At 38.9% G+C, this 22,785-nt stretch overlaps 1 pseudogene; it reads left to right on the plus strand.

The window, feature by feature from the left end:
• Window positions 1-3,223: 3,223 nt before the first annotated feature.
• LOC119002051 (40S ribosomal protein S18-like) lies at window positions 3,224-3,784 on the plus strand (annotated as a pseudogene).
• The last annotated feature ends 19,001 nt before the right edge of the window (window positions 3,785-22,785 follow it).

Raw genomic sequence — 22,785 nt, forward strand, 5'->3', positions numbered from 1 at the left:
AGGAATACTTATGTACATAGGAGGGCAGAGATGATGATTAGAGATGTAGAAATTCTCTTCTGATTGTGTTCAGTTTTTGCTGAAATATAAAGCACAGTCATAAGTGGAAAGTGAGCAAAAAAATCACTGAGGAAGATAGAAAAAAGGTGGTAGGTTTGAGGGGAGATGAAAAGGGGTGAAATAATCACCTATAAAGTGAGAAAGTAAATGGTAAATGGAAAATTAGGGTTACTAAATAACTTTACTAATTCAAATGGCTTTTGAGTTGATGCTTTGAGATTCCTTAAGTGTACAGTCTGAAAATAATCCTGTCTCATTCTTTCTATATCACAGTATGTCCTTCATTTCTGTTTCCTCCTCATTGTATTAATGCTAGCCAGAACTTTTAAAACACAAAGTTCTATTGATTTTTGTCTCAAATATCTCATTCTACTCCTTTCTCTTCACCTCAACTATCACCACCTTAGGACATACTAAAATCTTGCCTGAATACTACAATAACCTCTTAATAGGTCTCCTGACATTTTGTCTGGCCCTCTTCCAATCCATTCTCTATTGCAAAGGCTAAGTGAGTTTTTCAATACACAAATCTGATCTTGTCACCATCACTCTAAATCCTGTAATGGTCCTCACTGCTTTTTGGTTAAAGACCCTAAGCAACATGCTCCTCCTTATATCTCTGCCTTATCTCAAAGCTCTCCACACTTTGTGAGCACCAACCGCAAAAGCATTCTCTCAGCTTTTTCTCAAGTAACTGCATGCTCTTCCCCTTGAAATACTTTTAGAACTTTTCCTGACTTTGCTCAGTTAAAGTCTATTTACCTTTCATTTCTTTTAAAATATCAAAGAGAAGAAAAATGGAATGTACATTGAGAAGATTAATATATGTTTAATTAGAGTTTCAGAAGTGATGAGAAGAGAAAGACTGAAGAAAAACAATATTTGGAGATATACTTATTGAGAACTTTCCACAAAGGCATCAGTATGTATACTCAAGATGGAAGAAGAAATGAAAGGCAAAATCATAGCACAGAAGTGAGTAGGAAAACTGGCAATGTGGGACAACAATATGATGCAGTTATAAGTTTTAAAAATAAATAAGTTGCCCTGCCTGGCAAGGCTCAGTGGATTGAGCACCAGCCTGCAAACCAAACAGGCATTGGTTCCATTCCCATCTGGGGCACATGCCTGGGTTTCAAGCCAGCCCCCAGTAGGGCGCACGTGAGAGGCAACCACACACTGGTGTTTCTCTTCCTCTCTTTCTCCCTCCCTTCCCCTCTCTCTAAAAATAAATAAATAAAATCTTTAAAAAACATGAATGAGTCTTCTAAGTTTTTATACTTTTGAGGTTTAGGATAAAATTGTTGATTAATTTTACTTTGAGAATTTAAGCATATAACTGGACTTCTAAAATTCCAATCCTTTTTATTTCAACTAGACCGCTTACCTCATTTGCATTTGATTGATAAACTTAGCTATGAAAGGCAAAATTTTGAAACATTATGAAAAGTATGAAAGATGTTTATGACCTCAAGGTAAGCAAGGGTTTTATAAAAGAAGACACAAAGATCATCTATTATAAAAGATATAATTGATAAATTGAACTATATTAAAATTAAGAACACTTGTTCATCAAAAGGTGTCTTAAAGAGGATAAAAATACAAGACAAAGCAACTGATGATTTTATAATACATATAGTATAATGAGTACCATAGGAAATGAAGAATTCTCATTACTCAATAAGAAAAAAGAAACAAAAAGATGTAAACAGGAATTTTATAAAAGAGGAAACTCAAATAGTCAATAAACATTTTAAAAAACTGATTAACCCTATTAGCAATGTAAAAAATGCAAATTAGAACTTCAATGCACCAACATTTTACATCCAACAGCTGAAAAAAATTAAAAAGCCTGATAATACTAAGGTTGTCAAGGGTATGAAATGATGTAAACTCTTATGAAATGCTTTGGGTAATGTTCACTTCTTCAACTACCTTTTTAAAAAATGGCAATGTCTAGTTAGTCTGAAAATGCACAGTCTTATTACCTGCCAACTCAATTGCTGGAGAATCTCTTGCATGTGATCCATATACAATAATATTCATAGAAGCATTATTTGTATTAGCCAATAGGAGGGGAAGACCTGGAGACAATATAAATATCCTTCAACTATAAAAAAACTGGATATGTTCCTATAATACCATACTATACATTAAGAGTGATTCAGCTATCAACATGAACACAGTAGAAATTTAACAATATTAAGTAAAACAAAAACAAAAAAACATAAACTAGTCTCAGAAACAATAATATGATTTACATAACAGACAAACTAAAAAGTGTGTAGTTTTTAGACAGGGGAGTTGTAAGGTGCTGGTGATGTCCTATTTTAGACATAGAGATTTCTAAATATATCTCATTTCTATACAAATAGCATAAATTAGTATATAAAAACAAATACACATATTTCATATACTCTTGAATGCATGCTACATTTTACAGTATATCTCACATGTTATAAGAAGAAAAATAGTAGTTAAGAAAGCTACAGCAATAAATGTAGACAACTTTTTCAAGTTTTGCTGTGAAACAAAGTAGAAAAAATAGTCTTGAAGGTAGATAAGAATGACAGGTCACTGAAATGTTCTTCTAAAGATAAGAAACAAAACAGAAATGCCCATGAGAACAAGTCAGTAGAGAAGAAATAGATGATACAGAGAGAGGAGGGGGGAAACTTCAGAAATAAAACCCTGGAGAAGGAAGGAGGAGAATGGCAGAGATTAGAAGGGAAGGAGCTTGCTTAAAAAAAAAAAACAGCAGTGGTGTCTCACTCTTAACATAGTGGAGGGGGACATAGGCATATAGCTTTGGTAAAGGAAAAGTGAGGGTTTTCCTATCTGGTTGCTTGGAGGTCAGGGTTGACAGCTAACATAGAGGGGAGTGGAGAGGAGGGGATATAAAAGTTTCAAAAAGAGTTGGAAAGCAGGAAATATTTAGGAGAATACAGAACAATGAGAGAATGCTGAGTGTTTACATGGGGCTTCGTGGTCATGAATTTTCACTGAAACCCTTCCACCTGATGTAAATTTTCCCAGGTACCTTGTATCTACCCACAGGTGAAGTTACAGAAGAGCTAGAAAGTTGGGTCTGTGAGTTAACCAGGCATGAAGATGACTATAATAGAAGTCAGAGTTTTGTCATAAATTATAATTGAGAGCTCTTCCACAGGAAGCCTACATGCCAGCTTCAGCCATGTCTCTAGTGATTCCTGAGAAGTTCCAGCACATTTTGCGAGTACTCAATGCCCAGATTGATAGGCAATGGAAAACAGCCTTTGTCATCACTGCAATTAAGGGTGTGAGGTGAAGATATACTCTTGTGGTGTTGAGGAAAATAGACATCAACCTCACCAAGAGGGCAGGAGGGCTCACAAAGAATGAGGTAGAATGGGTGATTACCATTATGCAAAACCCATGCCAGTACAAGATTCCAGACTGGTTCTTGAACTGACAGAAGGATGTGAAGGATAGAATATACAGCCAGGTCCTGGCCAATGATCTGGACAAAAAGCTTCATGAAGACCTGGAGCAGCTGAAGAAAATTCAGGCCCACAGAGGGCTGTGCCACTTCTGGGGTCTTCATGTTTGAGGCCAGCACACCAAGACCACAGGCTGCTGGGGATGCACTGCGGGTGTGTCCAAGAAGAAACAAATCTGTAGGCCTTGTTTGTTAATAAACAGCTTGTACACCAAAAACAATTATAGTCGAGGAAAAGAAGGTTAAGGAGATTGAGAATGTTAGCAAGGGAGGAAGGAGTTGAATACAGAGTAAGTTTCCACCGTCACAGACTGATTAGGGAGTGTTCAAGTCAAACAAATGCACTTCACATGTGGTTCAAAAATTATTGAAGAAGGGTACCAGAGCAGGTGAGCTGGAAGCAGAAGAGTTGGCACATGAGATGACAATGAATGAATGAACTTATTGGAAACTGTTGCCTAGTTTGTACATTGCTAAAAGGATATCAAGAAGCCCCTATGAACACCAGGCAAGAGAGCATTCTTTGGAATCTTGTATCTAAACAGATTCTGGAGGACAACAGAGGCTCAGCAGAAGAACTCCAAATGAGCTAAGTCAAAAGGTGGGGATCAGGGGCTATAAACTGACAGGAGCTCCGAGAAGCAGAAAGAGTCAAAGAGTAAATACAACGTCTACTGAGGTTCACAGCAGTAATAATGTTCAGAATGGGCAATGGAACAGGAGATGAAGCCACAGGGACAGAAGCAGAGTACACAGAGAAATAAGCAGACACTCAGAGAAAAGATGGCAATGGAACAAGAGATCTAAAACTTCTCACAAAATTGTAGGATGCCTCTTACTGCAAGTAAGTTTCAAAGCACTTCAGGGTCAGCATGAGAGCCCCTTCTCACAAGCCATGTTTATTGGAATCTCAAGACTCTAAGAAGTAACCTGGAAAAATAAGGATTGGCAAAGATGAGCACTAGTTCACCTAGAACGAATAAAGGGACACCTGTTCAAATTTGGGCAGGAGGGAAAGATTCACATGAGCTGTTTTGTGAAGGTCTGAGAAAAAATAAGTCTTGACTTTTCCTTATTTCTCAGATTAATAAAAATAAAGGAAGTTAATATATAAAATTAAGTAAAGTTTTAAAGCAATGAGTCACCAATTTTTTGGCATTGAAATTGATCTATGTGAGCCAAACTTTATTAGAGTAAGTCAAAAAAGAAGCTACTTTAAGCATCATTTATGCTTGAAGGTGGATTGTTTACCTTCCTGTTTACCAGCTAATGTACGGCATTTGAAGGTTTTGAAGGCTAAGTAGCACCCTCACCTTTCTTCCAATCCACTCTCACTGTTCATCTCCTCAAACCTCTGCTCCTCCACTCCATGGCTGCCAAATGCTTGTCACCTTCAAAATTTTGATCTTTGCAAAAATCTGTGTGCTAATGATTCTTATCTCCTATCTCCAGTCCCAGACTCATTCCTGACTTGCAACCTCCTGTATACTAAACTGCCCACTGAAAACATCTATTTGCATGTCCTCTAAGCACCACAAATACACCCATACCTAAAGGAGGTCCTTCATTATAAATGTCTCTCAAAGTCTGCTCATGCATCTTCTATTACTGTTCCTTGAAATCCCAACAGAACCCCAAACTACTTAAGGTCAGTCATCCCATGATGCTTTTCACATTTAACATCCTATCACTCATCAAAGTTTAAGAATTTCACTTATTTAATGTTTTATATTCAATTATTGAACATTAAAAAAATGTTCACTGGTAATCAGAAGCATACAAATCAACAGAAAGAACAGTTTTCTGTCTTTTACTCCCATCTCAGCCCACCCACCCAGTTCTCCCCACCTCCCTCCCCATCTAGTTTTTGTCCATGCGTCTTTTATACTTGTTCCTGTAAATCCTTCCCCCTTTCCCTTGAAATTCCCTCCCCTCTACATTCTGGACACTGTCAGCCTGTTCTCTATTTCAGTGTCTTTGGTTATATTTTGCTTGTTTGATTGTTTTGTTGTTTAGGTTCCTGTAAAAGGTGAGATCATATGGTATTTGTCTTTCACCACCTGGCATATTTCACTTAGCACAATGCTTCCCAGTTCCATCCATGCTGTCACAAAGGGTAGAAGCTCCTTCTTTCTTTCTGCTGCATAGAATTTCATTGTGTAATGTACAATAATTTTTGGAGCCATTCATTTACTGATGGGCACCTAGGTTTCTTCCAGCACTTGGCTATTGTAAATTGTGCTGCTATGAACACTGGGGTGCATAGGTTCTTTTGGATTGGTGTTTTAAGGTTTTTACAGTATAATCCTAGCAGTGGAATTGCTGGGTTGAAGGGCAGATCTATTTTTAGTTTTCTGAGAAAATTCCATACTGTTTCCCCTAGTGGTTGTACCAGTATGTAATCCCTCCAACAGTACACTGGGGTTTCCTTTTCTCCACAACCTCTCCAACACTCGTTTGTTGCTTTGTTTATGACAGCCATTCTGAACGGTGGTAAAGAGGTTTTCATTTGCATCTCTCTGATAGCTATCCATATTGAGTATCTTTTCATGTGTCTCTGGGTCCCCTGCACGTCCCCCTTAGAGAAGTATCTGTTCAAGTCCTTTGCCAATTTTCTAATTGGGTTTCTTGCCTTCTTAGAGCATAATCGTGTAAGTTCTTTGTATATTTTGGAGATTAAACCCTTGTCTGAGGTGTCATTCGCAAATATGTTTTCCCATGCAATTGGTTCTCTTTTTATTTTAGTACTGTTTTCTTTAGCTGGGCAGAAGCTTTTTATTTTGATGAGATCCCATTTGTTTATTCTTTCCTTTATGTCCCTTGCCCTAGGGGACATATCAATGAAAATGTTGCTGTGTGAAATACCTGAGATTTTCCTGCCTATGTTCTCCTCTAGGACTTTAATGGTGTCACAGCTTATATTTAAATTTTGTATCCACCTTGAATGTATTTTGGTGTATGGTGTAACTTGGTGCTCGAGGTACTTTTTTTTTTTTTTTTTTTGCACGTAGCTGTCCTGTTCTCCCAACACCATTTGTTGAAGAGCCTATTTTAACTCCATTTTATGTTGCTGCCCCCTTTGTCAAATATTAATTGACTGTAAAGCTTTGGGTTTATTTCTGAGCTCTCTGTTCTGTTCCACTGGTCCATGTGCCTGCTTTTATGCCAGTACCAGGCTGTTTTGATTACAGTGGCCTTATACTACAGTTTGGTATCATGTATTGTGATCCCTCCTACTTTGCTCTTTTTTCTCAAAATTGCAGATGCTATTCGGGGTCTTTTATGGTTCCATATAAATTTTTGAAGTGTTTGTTCTATGTCTGTGAAATATGCCATTGGAACTTTAATAGGTATTGCATTGAATCTGTAAATTGCTTTGGGTAGTATGGACATATTGATGATGTTAATTCCTCAAACCATGAACATGGTATATGTTTCCATCTGTTTGTGTCTTCCTTGATTTCTTTCTTCAGTATTGTGTAGTTTTCTGCATACAGGTCTTTTACCTCCTTGGTTAGGTTTATTCCTAGGTATTTTATTTTTGTTTTTGCTGTATTGAATGGGATTTTTTCTTGATTTCTGCTTCTGCTGTTTCATAATTGGTATACAAAAATGCCTTTGATTTCTGGATATCAACTTTGTATCTCACTGTTTTGGTGAATTCATTTATTAGGTCGAACAGTTTTTTGGTGGAGTCTATAGCATTTTCTATGTACACTATCATGTCATCCGCAAACAGTGCCAGTTTTGCCTCCTCCTTTCCAATTTGGATGCCTTTTATTTCCTTTTCTTGTCTGATTGCTGTGGCTAAGACTTCCAATATCATATTGAAGTGGTGAAAGTAGACAATCTTGTCTTGTTCCTGATCTTAGTGGAAAAGAGTTTAGTTTTTGCTCATTGAGTATGATGTTGGCTACAAGTTTCTCATAGATGGCCTTTATTATGTTGAGGAATGCTCTCTCTATTCCCACTTTGCTGAGTGTTTTTATCATAAATGGATTTTATACCTTATCAAATGCTTTTTCCGCATCTATTGATATGATCATGCAATTTGTGTCTTTGCTTTTGTTTATGTGGTGTATTACCTTTACTGATTTGTGATTGTTGAACCATCCTTGCATCCCTAGGATGAATCCCACTTGGTCATGGTGTATGACCTTTTTAATGTATTGTTGGATGCAATTCACCAATATTTTGTTGAGGATTTTAACGTCTCTGTTCACTAGTGATATTGGCCTGAAGTTTTCTTTCTTTGTTGTGTCTTTATCTGGTTTTGGTATTAAGATAATGTTGGCTTCATAAAGGTTTGGGAGTCTTCCACCATTTTGGATTTTTGGGAATAGTCTGTGAAAGGTAGAGGTTAGCTCTTCCTTAAATGTTTTGTAGAATTCTCCTGTGAAACCATTCAGTCCAGGGTTTTTTGTGTTGGGAGTTTTTTGACTATTACTTCAATTTCTTCTGCTGTTATTCATCTGTTCAGGATTTCTGCTTTTTCTTCTTTCAGCTTTGGAAGATTATATTTTTCTAGAAATGTGTCCATTTCACCTAGGTTTTCAAATTTCTTGACATACAATTCTTCATAGTAATTTCTTACAATCCTCTGTATTTCTATGGTGTCAGTTGTAGTCTCTCCTCTTTCATATCTGATTGTGTTTATTTGGGTCCTCTCTTTTTTTTTCTTGATGAGCCTGCTTAAAGGCTTGTCAATTTTGTTTATCTTTTCAAAGAAGCAGCTCCTGGATTCATTGATCCTTAGAATTGTGATTTTCGTCTCTATGTCATTTAATTCTGCTCTGAAATCTTGGTTATTTCCTTTATTCTACTAGCTCTGGGATGTCTTTGTTGTTCTTCCTTGAGTTCTTGTAGGTGTAGGGTTAGGTTGTTTGTTTGAAATGTTTCTGTCTTTTTTAGGTAGGCCTGTGTTGCTATGAACTTCCCTCTCAGGACTGCCTTTGCTGTGTCACATAAATTTTGAGTTGTTGTGAGTTCATTTACATTTGTTTCCAGAAACTTTTTGATTTCTTCTCTAATTTCATTCTTTACCCATTCATTGCTTAATAGCGTGCTATTCAATCTCCATGACTTTGAGTTTTTTCCCTTGGGGTTGGTTTCTACTTTCAGTCCTATGTTGTCAGAGAACGTGCTTGGTATGATTCAATTTTCTTGAATTTGTTGAGGCTTGTTTTGTGTCTTATCATGTGGTCTATCTTTGAACATGTTCCATGTGCATTTGAGAAGAACATGTGTTTAGGTTCTTTGGGATGAAGGGCTCTCTCTCTATATATATATATATCAGTTAAACCCATTTTATCCAGGGCATTGTTCAATACCATAATATCTTTGTTGATATTTTGTATGAAAGATCTGTCCATTTTTGACAATGGGGTGTTCAAATCCCCTACTATACTTGTGTTGCTGTCAGTATCTTTCTTGAAGTCCTCTAAGATTTTCTTTATGTATTTCAGTGCTCCTATGTTGGGTGCATATATATTTATGATGTTTATTTCTTCTTAGTGGATTCTTCCCTTGGGTATTATGAAGTGACTTTCTGGGTCTCTATGGTCTTTTTTTTTTAGTCTATTTTGTCTGATATGAGTATTGCTATCCCAGCTTCCCCCCCCCCTGTTTGTTTGCTTGGAAAATTTGCTTACAGCCCTTTACTTTCAATCTGTGTAGGTCTTTTGACCTGAGGTGGGTCTCTTATAGGCAGCATATGTGTGGGTCATGCTTTCTTATCCATACAGCTATTCTATGTCTTTTGATTGGAGCACTTAATCCATTTACATTTAAGGTTATTATTGATAGGTACTAATTCATTGTCATTTTTGTACCTGTGCTGCTCTCTCTCTTTTTCTTCCTTTGCTTAAAGAGGTCCCTTTAGCATGTCTTGCAGAGCTGATTTGGTGAAGGTGTATTCTTTTAGACATTTTTTTTCTGGAAAGCTTCTTATTTGGCCTTCTATCTTGATTTAGAGCCTTGCTGGGTAAAGTAGCATTGGCTGTAGTCATCTGGTTTTCATTACTTGGAATATTTCTTGCCATTCTCTTCTGGCTTATAGCGTTTTCATTGAGAAGTCAGTTGCTAAATTCATCAGGGCTCCCTTGTACATTATTTCCTTTTTCTCCCTTGCTGCCTTTAAGAGTCTCTCTTTGTCTTGGAATTTTGCCATTTTAATTATGATATGTCTTGAAGTGGGCCTCTTTGGGTTCCTCTTGATTTGGGCTCTCTGTGTTTCCTGGATTTGTGTGACTTTTTCTCTCATCAGATTAGGAAAGTTTTCCATCATTACATTTTCAAATTGGTTTTCTATCTTTTTCTCTTCTTCTTCTCTTTCTGGTATCCCTATTATTTGGACATTATTCCATTTCATATGGTCTTGTATTTCTCTTCATCCCTTTTCCATCTTTCTGGGCCTCTTTTCCTTTTCTTGCTCTTTCTGGGTGTTTTCTTCTACTTTGTCTTCCAGCTCACTGATCCAATCTTCTGTGTCATCTATCCTGCTTTTGATTCCTTCTATTCTGTTCTCCAATTCAGATATTTTATTTTTTTTAATATATTTTATTGATTATACCATTACAGTTGTTCTATTCCCCCCCTTCAATCCCCTCCACCCGCACCCTCCCTCCCCCACCATTCTCCCCCCCTTAGTTTATAACCACGTGTCTCAAGTTCTTTGGATTCTATATTTCCCCCACTATTCTCGCCCTCCCCCCTATCTATTTTCTACCTACCATCTATGCTATTTTCTGTGCCTTCTTCCCCCTTCTCCCCCTCCCACCCCCCTGTTTCTAACCCTCCATGTGTTCTTCATTTCTATGGTTCCACTCCTGATCTAGCTGTCCTCTTGGTTTGCTTTTGTTTTAGGTGTGGTTGTTAATAGCTGTGTGTTTGCTGTCCTTTCACTGTTAATATTTTTCATCTTCTTTTTCTCGGGTAAGTCCCTTTAACATTTCATGTAATGAGGGCTTGGTGATGATGAACTCCTTGAATTTGACCTTATCTGAGAAGCACTTTATCTGTCCTTCCATTCTAAATTAAAGCTTTGCTGCATAGAGCAATCTTGGCTGTAGGTCTTTGGATTTCATGACTTGGAATACTTCTTTCCAGCCCCTTCTTGCCTGTAAGGTCTCTTTTGAGAAATCCGCTGACAGTCTGATGGGTACTCCTTTGTAGGTGACTGTCCCCTTATCCCTTGCTGCTTCTAGGATTCTCTCCTTCATTTTAGTCTTGGCTAATGTAATTATGATGTGCCTTGGTGTGTTCCTTCTTGGGTCCAACTTCTTTGGGACTCTCTGAGCTTCCTGGATTTCCTGGAAGTCTATTTCCTTTGCCAGACTGGGGAAGTTCTCCTTTATTATTTGTTCAAATAAGTTTTCCACTCGTGGCTGTTTCTTTCCCCCTTCTGGTACCCCTATAATCCGGATGTTGGAACGTTTAAAGATGTCCTGGAGGTTCCTAAGCCTCTCCTCATTTTTTTGAATTCTCATTTCTTCATTCCTTTCTGGTGGGATGTTTTGTTCTTCCTTCTGGTCCATTCCATTGATTTGAGTCCCAGTTTCCTTTCCATCGCAATTGGTTTCCTGGACATCTCCCTTCATTTCAATTAGTTTAGCCTTCATATGTTCCTCTAATTTGTGACTTTGTTCCTCTAATTTGTGACTATAATCTACCAGTTCTGTGAGCATCCTAATAAATAGTGTCCTGAATTGTGCTTCTGAGAGGCTGGCAATTTCTTGGTCGCTTAGAGTTATTGGCTCTGGGACTTTGAGTTCTTCTTGCGCCATCTTTCGGGTTGTTCGTGCCTGTTCCATAGCATTATCAGAGCCCTAAAGTGTTCAGTAGAACAGGGCAACTAAGTCTCTGGGTTGTGACATTGTATGTGGGGGCGGGGTCAAAGAGGGACTCTGGAGTCTTGTCTGCCGCCTGCCACCCCGGCCCTCACTGGTCCAAAGGAAAACTAAGTCGCTGGGTTGTGACGATGTATGTGGGGACGGGTCAAAGAGGGACTATGGCATCCTGTCCTGTCCGCCGCCTGCTGCCAGGGCCCTCACCGGTGCGGCAGTTGCTGCTGTCACCAGGCCCAGGCGTTTCGTCCCACTGCACGCGAGTGTGCCACCGCCGTCAGCCCTCGCCCCCTGGGCCTGCGTGGTCTGTCTCACTGTGCATGAATATGCGCCCGCGGTCTGCCCCACACCCCAACTGGTTGCCCTCTGCCTGCGCGCCTGGGTCGGGGGCCCTGTCCTGCCCGACCCTGCTCACTGCTGGCTCCGCCCCTCTTACCGTCCCCGTTGAACGGTTAGATGTAGTTGGACTTCCGTATAATTCAATTTTCTGTCCTTTGGTTGTGTCTTTGTTTCTCAAAACCTTTGTTGTATTCAAACTTGGTTGTGGGAGAAGGCACAGTGTTTCCAGCTAAGCCTCCATCTTGGAGGAAGTCTTCCAGATATTTTATTCTTCATTTTCTCTTGGCCCTTGTTTATAGTTTCTATTTTCTTTTTCATGTTGATACAGTTTGCAGCAAGTTCATTGTAGTTTCCCTGTAGTTTCTGGTAATTCACTGTGAGCTCATGGAGCTTCCTGATAACCATTGCTTTGAACTTAGTATCTGATAGTTGAGTTGCCTCTATTTCATTTAGCATTCTTTCTGAGGCTTCCTCCTTTCATTTCACTTGGGAATTGTTTCTTTGTCTTCCCATTGTTTGTGAGAATGTTCTTGTTACCCTCAGCTTCTTAAATTAATCTGTTCTGACTCCCTGGGTTTATGGTGTGAACTTCTGTGGTAGAATACCTGTGAGATTCAGTGGTGCACTCTCCTTCGGGTATCCCAGTGTTCACTGCTTCCACCTACTCTTTTTTGTGATCAGTTGGAGGAGTAAGAGAAAATGGTTTGAGACAAGAGCGTGTTCTATGCTATTTACAGTAGCAACCAGTAGAGAAGAGATAGGAGATCCTTTGGCTATGTATAATGTTAACCGTGATCTTCCACCCAACTAGCCACCTTTTAGAAAGGATGGAAAGAAGATAAGACTCCTATTGGGGAGGGAAAGGTTGTGAGTTGGATCAAGAAAGCAGTGAGGTTGTCTGAGTTCAGATTCTGAGGTAAGTTGAGAATAAAGGATAGTAAATAGGTGTAGTGCGTGAGAGAATAGAATTAATCACTATAGTAATATAGTTCAGGAAACCATGAAGTGGGCTGAGATCTGGGAGGGGTGTTGTGTAGTATTTACAATAGTATGGAACAGCTATTATTTACAATATTATTAGAGCAACAATCATATGACAGAATCTATGAGATCTAGTTAACAAGAATAGGGAGTATAGGACCTTCAGTAGTGTGCTAATGGAACACAGGTGAAGTGAAGGACAGTAAATTAGCAATATACTATGAATTAGAGAATAGGGGAAACCTGTCAAATGATACAATATAACCAGCCAAGCAAAGAAAGTGACTAAACAGAAAGAAGAGGAATACAAAAATATTATTCAAATAAAAGAGGTGAGAATAATGAAAAATAATAATACAAATATGCAATAACTTGCAGTTTCTCTGTAATAGCAAAGTGGAATTTGTCTCTCTGTCTCAGCTGTTCAAATGCCCCCTCTTTGGGTCCAACTCTGGTCTTTTCACAGTTCCGGGTTTTTTTTGTCTCACATGTGGGTATTTAAAAAAAGAAAAGCAGACTAAGGATGGAAGAAGAGATAAAACTGGGAGGAAAAGGAAGAAGGAATAAAACAAGAAATAAGGAAAGAGAAGCAAAAGGAATTGAGAGATAAAAATAATAAAAATTTAAAAATAAAAAATTACGTAAAAAATTAAACAAAGAAAAAAACCTCTTGCTGGTTTCAAACTGGCCAAACCGTTTTTCCTGGTCTTGCTGGCTGCAGCAGGTTTAGGGGCAACTAGTATGCTTTTCTTCCTTCCTGTTCAGCACTAAGTCAGCATGCACTCTCCCCAGAGCTAGCCTGGTGCCCCTCTGCACGGTCCTGGGTGTGGGCTCCGTGCCTCCTGAGGTGCGTGTGCTCGGTCAGGCTTCACAGGTGTGAGCACCAGGCCTTTTGTGGAGGTGCACTCTCTCCAGGGTCACGAGTGTGGTCCCTGGGTGTTCCACAAAGCTCTCTATCACGGGGTTGTAGGTGCCTGTGCCCACCTAGGCCTCCTCTAGTCACACAGGCTCCGGAGCACACTCTTCCCAGGGCTATGGGTAGGTGCTCACAGCCCCCGTATGTTTGCCACTTAGTCCTTACTCCACTCTATAAGACTTCAAGCAACCAGGTCTCTCCCAGTGCCGCTCAAACCCTGTTTGCTGGGGAGGGAGCACTGACCCAGCTCTCTTCCAAGAGCCCTGTGGCCAGCCCAGTGGGTGCCAGGCCTGGGGCTGCAGCCTCCCTGGTCCCCTCACTGATCCCTGGGCCCTTATTGTCCTGCAGTACTCTCCTTACCATCTGGTTTTTCAATGTCCACTACAATTTTTGATCTCCTATTTTCATACATGCTATGGCACTGGTGGCTGTCTGCTTTCCTCTGTAGATCGGCCAGGTTTTTCTCCCCTGTGTAGAAGGAAGTGGAATCCACTCCCTCTTACCTAGCCACCATCTTTCCTTTGTGGAAAAACATTTTTTGTCAACTAGTTTAGAAAATGCAAAAGATAATACTCAATGTAGTGTATGAATCACATGAAATAAACTCTATTTTGTTCAGCAGGAGCAAAGATAAAATCTTTGTAGGACAGTCCTGCCATGTTTATCAGAATTCTTTAAAAACACATTTCCTTTAACTCAGTCACTTCACATCTAGAAATCTACACCAGGGAAATAAACTGGGAAATACATGAGCATTTAACTACAGTTAATTTCACAACATTTTTAAATAGAAAAAAGTATAAATTGCATAAATGCATAAACAACATTTGCATAAATGCATAAACAACATTTGCATAAATGCATAAACAAATGAATAAGAGATTTGTTAAATAAATTATGATACATTTTTTATTTCTTTGAAACCATTAAGAATGATTACATAACCCCATTTGTTTATTTTTTTCTTTTGTTTCCCTTGCCAGAGGAGATATTTCAGAAAAAATATTATTATAAGCAATGTCCGAGATTTTACTTCCTACCTTTTCTTCTAAGATTCATATGGTTTCAAGTCTAACATTTAAGCCTTTAATCCATTTTTAAATTTATTCTTATGTGTGGCATTAGAAGGTGATCTAGTTTCAGTTTTCTGCACATATCTGTCCAATTTTTCCCAACATCATTTGTTGAATAAACTACCTTAAGCCCATTATATGTGCTTGATTCCTCTGTCAAATATTAATTGACTATAAATATGTGGGTTTATTTTTGGGCTCCTGATTCTGTTGCATTGATGTCTTTATGTGTATTTATGCCAGTACAGTGCTGTTTTGATTACAATGGCCTTATAGTATAGTTTGATATCAGAGTGATTCCTCCATCTTTCTTCTTCTTTCTCAAGATTGCTATTGTTATTCAGGGTCTCTTTTGATTGTCTATATATATATATTTTTTCAATTTATTTAATTATTTTTTCAAGTACAGTTTTCTATCTCTTACTCCCATCCCAATCCACCATCCCGTGCTCCCCCCCTCCCATTTCCACCCTTCTTAGTTGTTATTCATGTATCCTTTATATTTGTTCCTCTAAATCCCTCCCCTATTTCCCCTGAAATTCCCTCCCCTCTCTCCTCTGGTCGCTGTCTCCCTGTTCTTTTTTTTCCCATTATTTAATTCTTGTTCAAGTACAGTTTTCTGTCTTATATCCACAGTCCTACCCACCCCNTAGTATAGTTTGATATCAGAGTGATTTCTCCATCTTTCTTCTTCTTTCTCAAGATTGCTATTGTTATTCAGGGTCTCTTTTGATTGTCTATATATATATTTTTTTCAATTTATTTAATTATTTTTTCAAGTACAGTTTTCTATCTCTTACTCCCATCCCAATCCACCATCCCGTGCTCCCCCCCCTCCCATTTCCACCCTTCTTAGTTGTTATTCATGTATCCTTTATATTTGTTCCTCTAAATCCCTCCCTATTTCCCCTGAAATTCCCTCCCCTCTCTCCTCTGGTCGCTGTCTCCCTGTTCTTTTTTTTCCCATTATTTAATTCTTGTTCAAGTACAGTTTTCTGTCTTATATCCACAGTCCTACCCACCCCCCTGGTGCTCCCCACCTAACTCCCATTTCCACCCCCCACCTCAGTTATTGTTCATGTGTCCTTTATACTTGTTCATGTGAGTCCTTCCCCTTTTCCCCTCTGGTCCCTGTGAGCCTGGTCCATATTTCAGTGTCTTTGGTTGTATTTTGCTTGCTTGTTTGTTTTGTTGTTTAGATTCCTGTTAACAGTGATATCATATAGTATTTGTCTTTCACCTCCTGGCTTATTTCACTCAGTGTAATGCTTTCCAGTTCCATCCATGATGTTGCAAAGGGTAGGAGCTCCTTCTTCCTTTCTGCTGTATAGAATTCCATTGTGTAAATGTACCAGAGTTTTTTGATCCAGTCACTTACCAATGGGCATCTAGGTTGCTTCCAACTCTTGGCTATCATAAATTGTGCTGCTATGAACATTGGGGTGCATAGGTTCTTTGGATTGGTGTTTCAGGGTTCTTACGATATACTCCCAAGAGTGGAATTGCTGGGTCAAAAGGCACGTCCATTCTTAGTTTTCTTAGAAAATTCCATACTGTTTTCCATAGTGATTGTACCAGTCTGCAATCCCACCAACAGTGAACTAGGGTCCCCTTTTCCCCACAACCTCTCCAGCACTTGTTGTTTGTTTCTTTGTTTATGATAGCCATTCTGACTGGTGTTAAGTGATATCTCATTGTGGTTTTAATTTGCATCTCTCTGATACCTAGTGATATCGAGCATCTTTTCATGTGTCTCTGGATCCTCTGTATGTCCTCCTTGGAGAAATGTCTGTTCAAGTCCTTTCCCCGTTTTTTAATTGGGTTAGTTGTCTTAGAGTGAAGTCATGTGAGTTCTTTGTATATTTTGGAGATTAAACCTTTGTCTGAGGTGTCATTGGCAAATATGTTTTCCCAGACAGTTGGTACTCTTTTTATCCTGATACTGTTTTCCTTAGCCATGCAGAAGCTTTTAAATTTAATGAGATCCCAGTTGTTTATTACTTCCTTTATGTTTCTTGCTCCAGGGGACTTATAAGTAAAAATATTGCTGCNCTATATTGAATAGAAGTGGTGAAAGTGGGCAACCTTGTCTTGTTCCTGATCTTAGCGGAAAAGCTTTTAGTTTTTGCCCATTGAGTATGATGTTGGCTGTAGGTCTTTCATATATGACCTTTATTATGTTGAGGAATGCTCCCTCTATTCCCATTTTTCTGAGTACCTTTATCATAAATGGGTGTTGTACCTTATCAAAAGATTTTTCTGAATCTATTGATATGATCATGTGGTTTTCATCTATGCTTTTGTTTATGTGATGTATTACATTTACTGATTTACGAATATTGAGCCATCCTTGCATCCCTGGGATGAATCCCAATTGGTCATGGTGTATGATCTTTTTGATGTGTTGTTGGATGTGATTTGCCAATATTTTATTGAGGATTTTAGCATCTATGTTCATCAGATATATTGTCCTGAAGTTTTCTTTCTTTGTTGTGTCTCTATCTGGCTTTGCAATTAGGATGATTCCGGCTTCATAAAAAGAGTTGGGGAGTTTTCTCTCCTTTTGGATTTTTTGAAATAGTCTGTGAAGAATAGGGGTTAGCTCTTCCTTAAAAGCTTTGTACAATTCTCCTGTGAAACCATCTGGTCCAGGGCTTTTGTGTGATGGGAGTTTTTTGATTACTGCTTCAATTTCACCTGCTGTTATTGGCCTGTTCAGGTTTGCAGCTTCTTTTTCATTGATTTTTGAAAGATTATATTTTTCTAGAAATTTGTCCATTTCACCTAGGTTTTCAGATTTCTTGGCATACAGTTCTTCATAGTAATTTCTTACAATCCCTTCTATTTCTATGGTATCAGTTGTAATCTCTCCTCTTTCATTTCTTATTGCATTTATTTGGTTCCTCTCTCTTTTTTTCTTGATGAGCCTACTTAAAAGCTTGTCTATTTTGTTTATCTTTTCAAAGAAGCAGCTCCTGGATTCATTGATCCTTAGAATTGTGCTTTTAGGTTCTATGTCATTTAATTCTGCTCTGATCTTGGTTATTTCCTTCCTTCTACTTGCTCTGGGCTGTCTTTGTTGTTGTTCCTCGAGTTCTTGCAGGCATCAGGTTAGGTTGTTTGTTTGAAATGTTTCTATCTTCTTTAGGTTAGCCTGTATTGCTATGAACTTCCCTCTCAGGACTGCCTTCACTGTGTCCCATAAGTTTTGAATTGTTGTGAGTTCATTTTCATTTGTTTTCAGAAACTTTGTGATTTCTTCCCTAATTTCAATCTTGACTCATTCATTGTTTAATAGCATACCATTCGGTCTCCATGCTTTTGTTGTTTTGGGCATTTTCCTGTGGGGTTAGTTTCCAATTTCAGTCCCTTGTGATTAGAGAAAATGTATGATTTCTATTTTCCTGAATTCGTTGAGACTTGTTTTGTGTTCTATCATGTGGTCTATCTTTGAAAATATTCCATGTGCATTTGAAAAGAATGTGTATTTAACTTCTTTGGTATGGAGGGCTCTCTATATATATATATCAGTCAAGTCCACTTCATCTAGGGTGTCATTTAATGTCCTTTTTTTGACAGTGGGGTGTTAAAATCCCCTACTATAATTGTGTTGCTGTCAATATCTTTCTTGAGGTCCTCTAGGATTTCCTTTATATATTTGGGTGCTCCTATGTTGGGTGCATATATATTTATGATGTTAATGTCTTCTTGGTGGATTCTTCCCTTGAGTATTATGAAATGACCTTCACAGTCTCTCTTTATGGCCCTTCTTTTGAAGTCTATTTTGTCTGATATGAGAATTGCTATCCCGGCTTTTTTTTCTTGTCCATTTGCCTGGAAAATTTGTTTCCATCCTTTCACTTTTAGTCTGTGATGGTCTTTTGACCTGAAGTGGGTCTCTTGTAGGCAGCATATGTGTGGGTCGTGCTTTCTTATCCATTCAGCTATTCTATGTCTTTTAATTGGTGCATTTAATCCATTTACATTTAGGGTTATTACTGAATGTTACTTAATCATTGCTATTTATGTACCTGTGTTCCTTTCCATCTCTCTCTTTTTCTTCCTTTCCTTAAAGCAGCCCTTTTAGTAGTTCTTGTAGAGCTGGTTTGGTGGAGGCATGTTCTTTTAGACTTCTTTTGTCTTGGAAGCTCTTTATTTGGCCTTCTATCTTGATTAAGAGCCTTGCTGGGTAAAGTAGCCTTGGTTGCAGGCCTCTGTTTCTCATTACTTGGAATATTTCTTGCCATTCTCTTCTTGCTTGGAATGTTTCCATTGTGAAGTCAATAGCCAACCTTATTGGGGCTCCCTTGTATGTTACTTCCTTTTTCTCCCTTGCTGCTTTTAGGGTTCTCTCTTTGTCTTGGAGATTTGCCATTTTAATGATGATGTGTCTTGCAGTAGGCCTCTTTGGGTTCCACCTGATTGGGACTCTCTGCGATTCCTGGATCTGTGTGACTTTCTCTCTCCTCAACGTAGGAAAATTTTCCGTTATTAGTCTTTGAAGTGGGTTTTCTATCCCTTGTTCTTCTTCTTCTCCTTCTGGTATTCCTATTATTCGGATATTATTACATTTCATATTGTCTTGCATTTCTCTTAATCCCTCCTCATTTTTTCTGAGCCTCTGTTCCTTTACTTGCTCTGTCTGGGAGATTCTACTCTGTCCTCTAACTCACTGATGCAGTCTTCTGCCTCATCGATCCTGCTTTTCATACCTTCTACTGTGTTCTTCAGTTCAGAAATTGTATTCTTCATTTCCTCTTGGCCTTTGCTGATGGTTTCTATTTCCTTTTTCATGTTGATATAGTTTGCAGTGAGTTCATTGTAGCTCCCCTGTAGTTTCTGGTAGCTCATTGTAAGCTCTTTGAATTTCCTTATAACCACTGCTTTGAATTCAATATCTGATAGTTGATTTGCCTCTATTTCATCTAACATTATTTTTGAGACTTCCTCCTTTTCTTTCATTTGGGGATTTTTTCTTTTTCTTCCCATTGTTTGTAATACTCTTATTGTTGGCCTCAGCTTCTTAAATTGATCTGTTCTGGTTCCCTGGGTTTTTGGTGTGAACTTCTGTAGTAGGATACCTGTGAAATTCAGTGGTGCAGTCTCCTGCAGGTATCTTGATGTTCTCCGCTTCCACCTTTTCCTTTTTTTGTGCGTGTGTGACCAGTTGGAGGGGTAGGCAAATAGTTTATGACAGCAAAGGAGTATTTTATGTTATTTACAGACACAGTCGGCAGAGAAGAAATAGACTATCTTTAGGCTATGTATAGTGTTAACCATACTCTTAGACCCAGGTTGCCACTTATAAGAAAGAATGTACAGAAGATAAGTCTCTTGTTGAGAAGAGAAGGCTTGTGAGTTGTATCTAGAAAGCAGTGTGGTTGTGGGTGGTCAGATTTTGCGGTAAGGTGAGAGTAAATGTTAGTAACTAGGTGTAGCATGTGAGCAAATAGAGTTAATCACTACAGTAATAGAATTCAGGAACCTGTAAGGTGGTCTAAGTTCCAAGAGATGTGTTGTGAAGTATTAACCATTGAATAGAACATCTATTATTTACAATAATATTAGAGCAACATTCACGTGACAGACTCTATGTGATCTGTCTGAATGGGGGTTATAGAGCTTGGGTAGTATGCCAAAGGAAAGCAAGTGGCATAAATTATAGAAAATTAGCAATATGCTATACATGAAAGAGCAGGGGAAACCTGTCTAATAGTATAATATAACCAGCCAGGACTAAGAAACCTGTACAGAAAGAGGAGAATACAAAGATATTATTAAAATAAAAAAGAAGTGAGAATAATGCAAAAAAATAATACACCTATGCAGCAACTTGAGGCTCCTCTGCTATAGCAAAGTGAAATTTGTGTCTGTGTCACTATTGTTGAGATGCCCCCTCTTTAGGTCCCACTATGGTCCTTTCACTGTTCCCAGTTATTTGTGTTTCTTGTGGGTAAAAGAGAACTAAGCCACAAACAAACAAATAATCCAACACATAAACACACACACACACACACACACACACACACACACACACAAAGTCAGGGGAAAGGAGGAATAAGCAAAAATTTTGGGAAGAAAGGAAGAAGAACTAAAACCAGATAAAAAGAAAAATGAGGGACAAAGTATTGAAAGACAGAGCAACAATACAGTTTAAAAAACAAGATTACTTAGAAAAGAAGTTGCAAAACAAAACAAAACAAATAAAACAAACAACAACAACAACAAAAAACCCTTCCTTTGTCGGTTTCAAACTGTCCCAACTGGTTTTTCTGGTTGTAGCTGGACCTCTCTTTGGGCTGGGATGTAGGCACGCACCCTAGTGCATGCGCACGTTCAGGCTACCAGGTTGGGATGTAGGTGCCCACACCCCCGGCAGGCTGCCTGTGTCCTGGTATCTGGCACTGTCCTTCCCAGTCCGGGCAGGACCCAGGTGTTCCCGCCCCTTCCCTGGAAGGCCACTGGGCTGGTTGGGCCATGAGGCAAGTTGCTGACGCAGAACATCTCAGTTCATTTTCCAATAGATACTTCACAAAGCCTGCCTCTCAGCCCGGCCCAATCCCCAAAAGACTGGAAATGACAGTTTCCTTCTCAAATTCCCTGGGCTGGCGGGCTGGGGACCACAGAGTCCACAGTTGAGCAGGGCCCTCTGCCCCTGCCACCCTTTATGTAAACTTAAGCCCATAGGTCTCTGCCTGGTATTGTCCAGCCTTGCCTAGATGGGGAGGGAGGGAGTCAGTTCTCTCCCACGGACCCTATAGCAGGCACATGGATCCCACGGAATATGTTGTAGACCCACTGGGTGCTGGGCTTCCGGAGTTCCCTCCGCCATGGGTGCCCTGGCACTGGACCCAGACCCAGACCAGGGCCTTTGTTTCCCACCGATGCCACCAGCCGAGATCGCCCACTACTTCAGGTTCGTACTCACGTACCGGCTGAGGTCACTGCCCACCTTGTTCTCTATTTCAGTGTCTTTGGTTATATTTTGCTTGCTTGTTTGTTTTGTTGTTTAGCTTCCTGTTAAAGGTGAGATCGTACGATATTTGTCCTTCAACACCTGGCTTATTTCACTCAGCATAATGCTTTCCAGTTCTCAGTAAATGAATGGATCAAAAAACTATGGTACATATACACAATGGAATTCTATGCAGCAGAAAGAAAGAAGGAGCTCCTACCTTTTGCAACAGCATGTATGGAACTGGAAAGCCTATATATTTTTTGAAATATTTGTTCTATTTCTATGAGTCTATATCAAACTAAGAAGTTTTGCACAGCAAAGGAAACTATCAACAAAATGAAAAGACAACACACTGAATGGCAGAACATAATCACAGATACACCTGAGAATGGGTTAACATTCAAAATTTATAAAGAACTTATGAAACTCAACACCAAAAAAACAAACAACCCAATTAAAAATGGGCAAAAAATGGGCAATAGACACTTTTCCAAAGAGGACATACAGGTAGCCAATAGACATGAAAAAAATGCTCAATGTCACTAATCATTAGAGAGATGCAAAGTAAAACCACAATGAGATATCACCTCACACCTGTCAGAATGGCTATCACCAATAAATCAATAAATAATAAGTGCTGTTGAGGATGTAGAGCAAGGGGAACCCTTTTGCACTGTATGTGGGAATGCAGGTTGGTGCAGTAACTGTGGAAACAGTTTGGAGAGATCTTAAAAAGTTAAAAATGGGTCTGCCTTTTAACCCAGTAATTCTACTTCTGGAAATTTATCTGAAGAAATCCAGAACACTAATTTAAAAGAAGATAAGCACCCCTATACTCACTGCAGCATTATTTAGAATAGCTGACATTTGGAAGCAGCCCAAATGTCTATCAGTAGATGAGTGCATAAAACAAGTATAGCAAATTTACTCAACAGAATACTTCTCAGCCATAAAAAAGAAGAAAATGTTACCCTTTGTGACAGCATGGATAGACCTGAAATAAGCCAGTTAGAGAAAGACAAATACCATATGATTTCACTCATATGTGGAACCTAATGAACAAATTGAACCAACAAGCAAAATAGAGAAAATGATAGAGAGCAGGCTGACAGCTCTGCAGGGGGAGCTATGGGGCT

The sequence above is a fragment of the Sturnira hondurensis genome, unplaced genomic scaffold, assembly GCF_014824575.4.
Source record: "Sturnira hondurensis isolate 20B ecotype Veracruz unplaced genomic scaffold, ASM1482457v3 Scaffold0017394, whole genome shotgun sequence".
In the NCBI taxonomy this organism is placed as follows: domain Eukaryota; kingdom Metazoa; phylum Chordata; class Mammalia; order Chiroptera; family Phyllostomidae; genus Sturnira; species Sturnira hondurensis.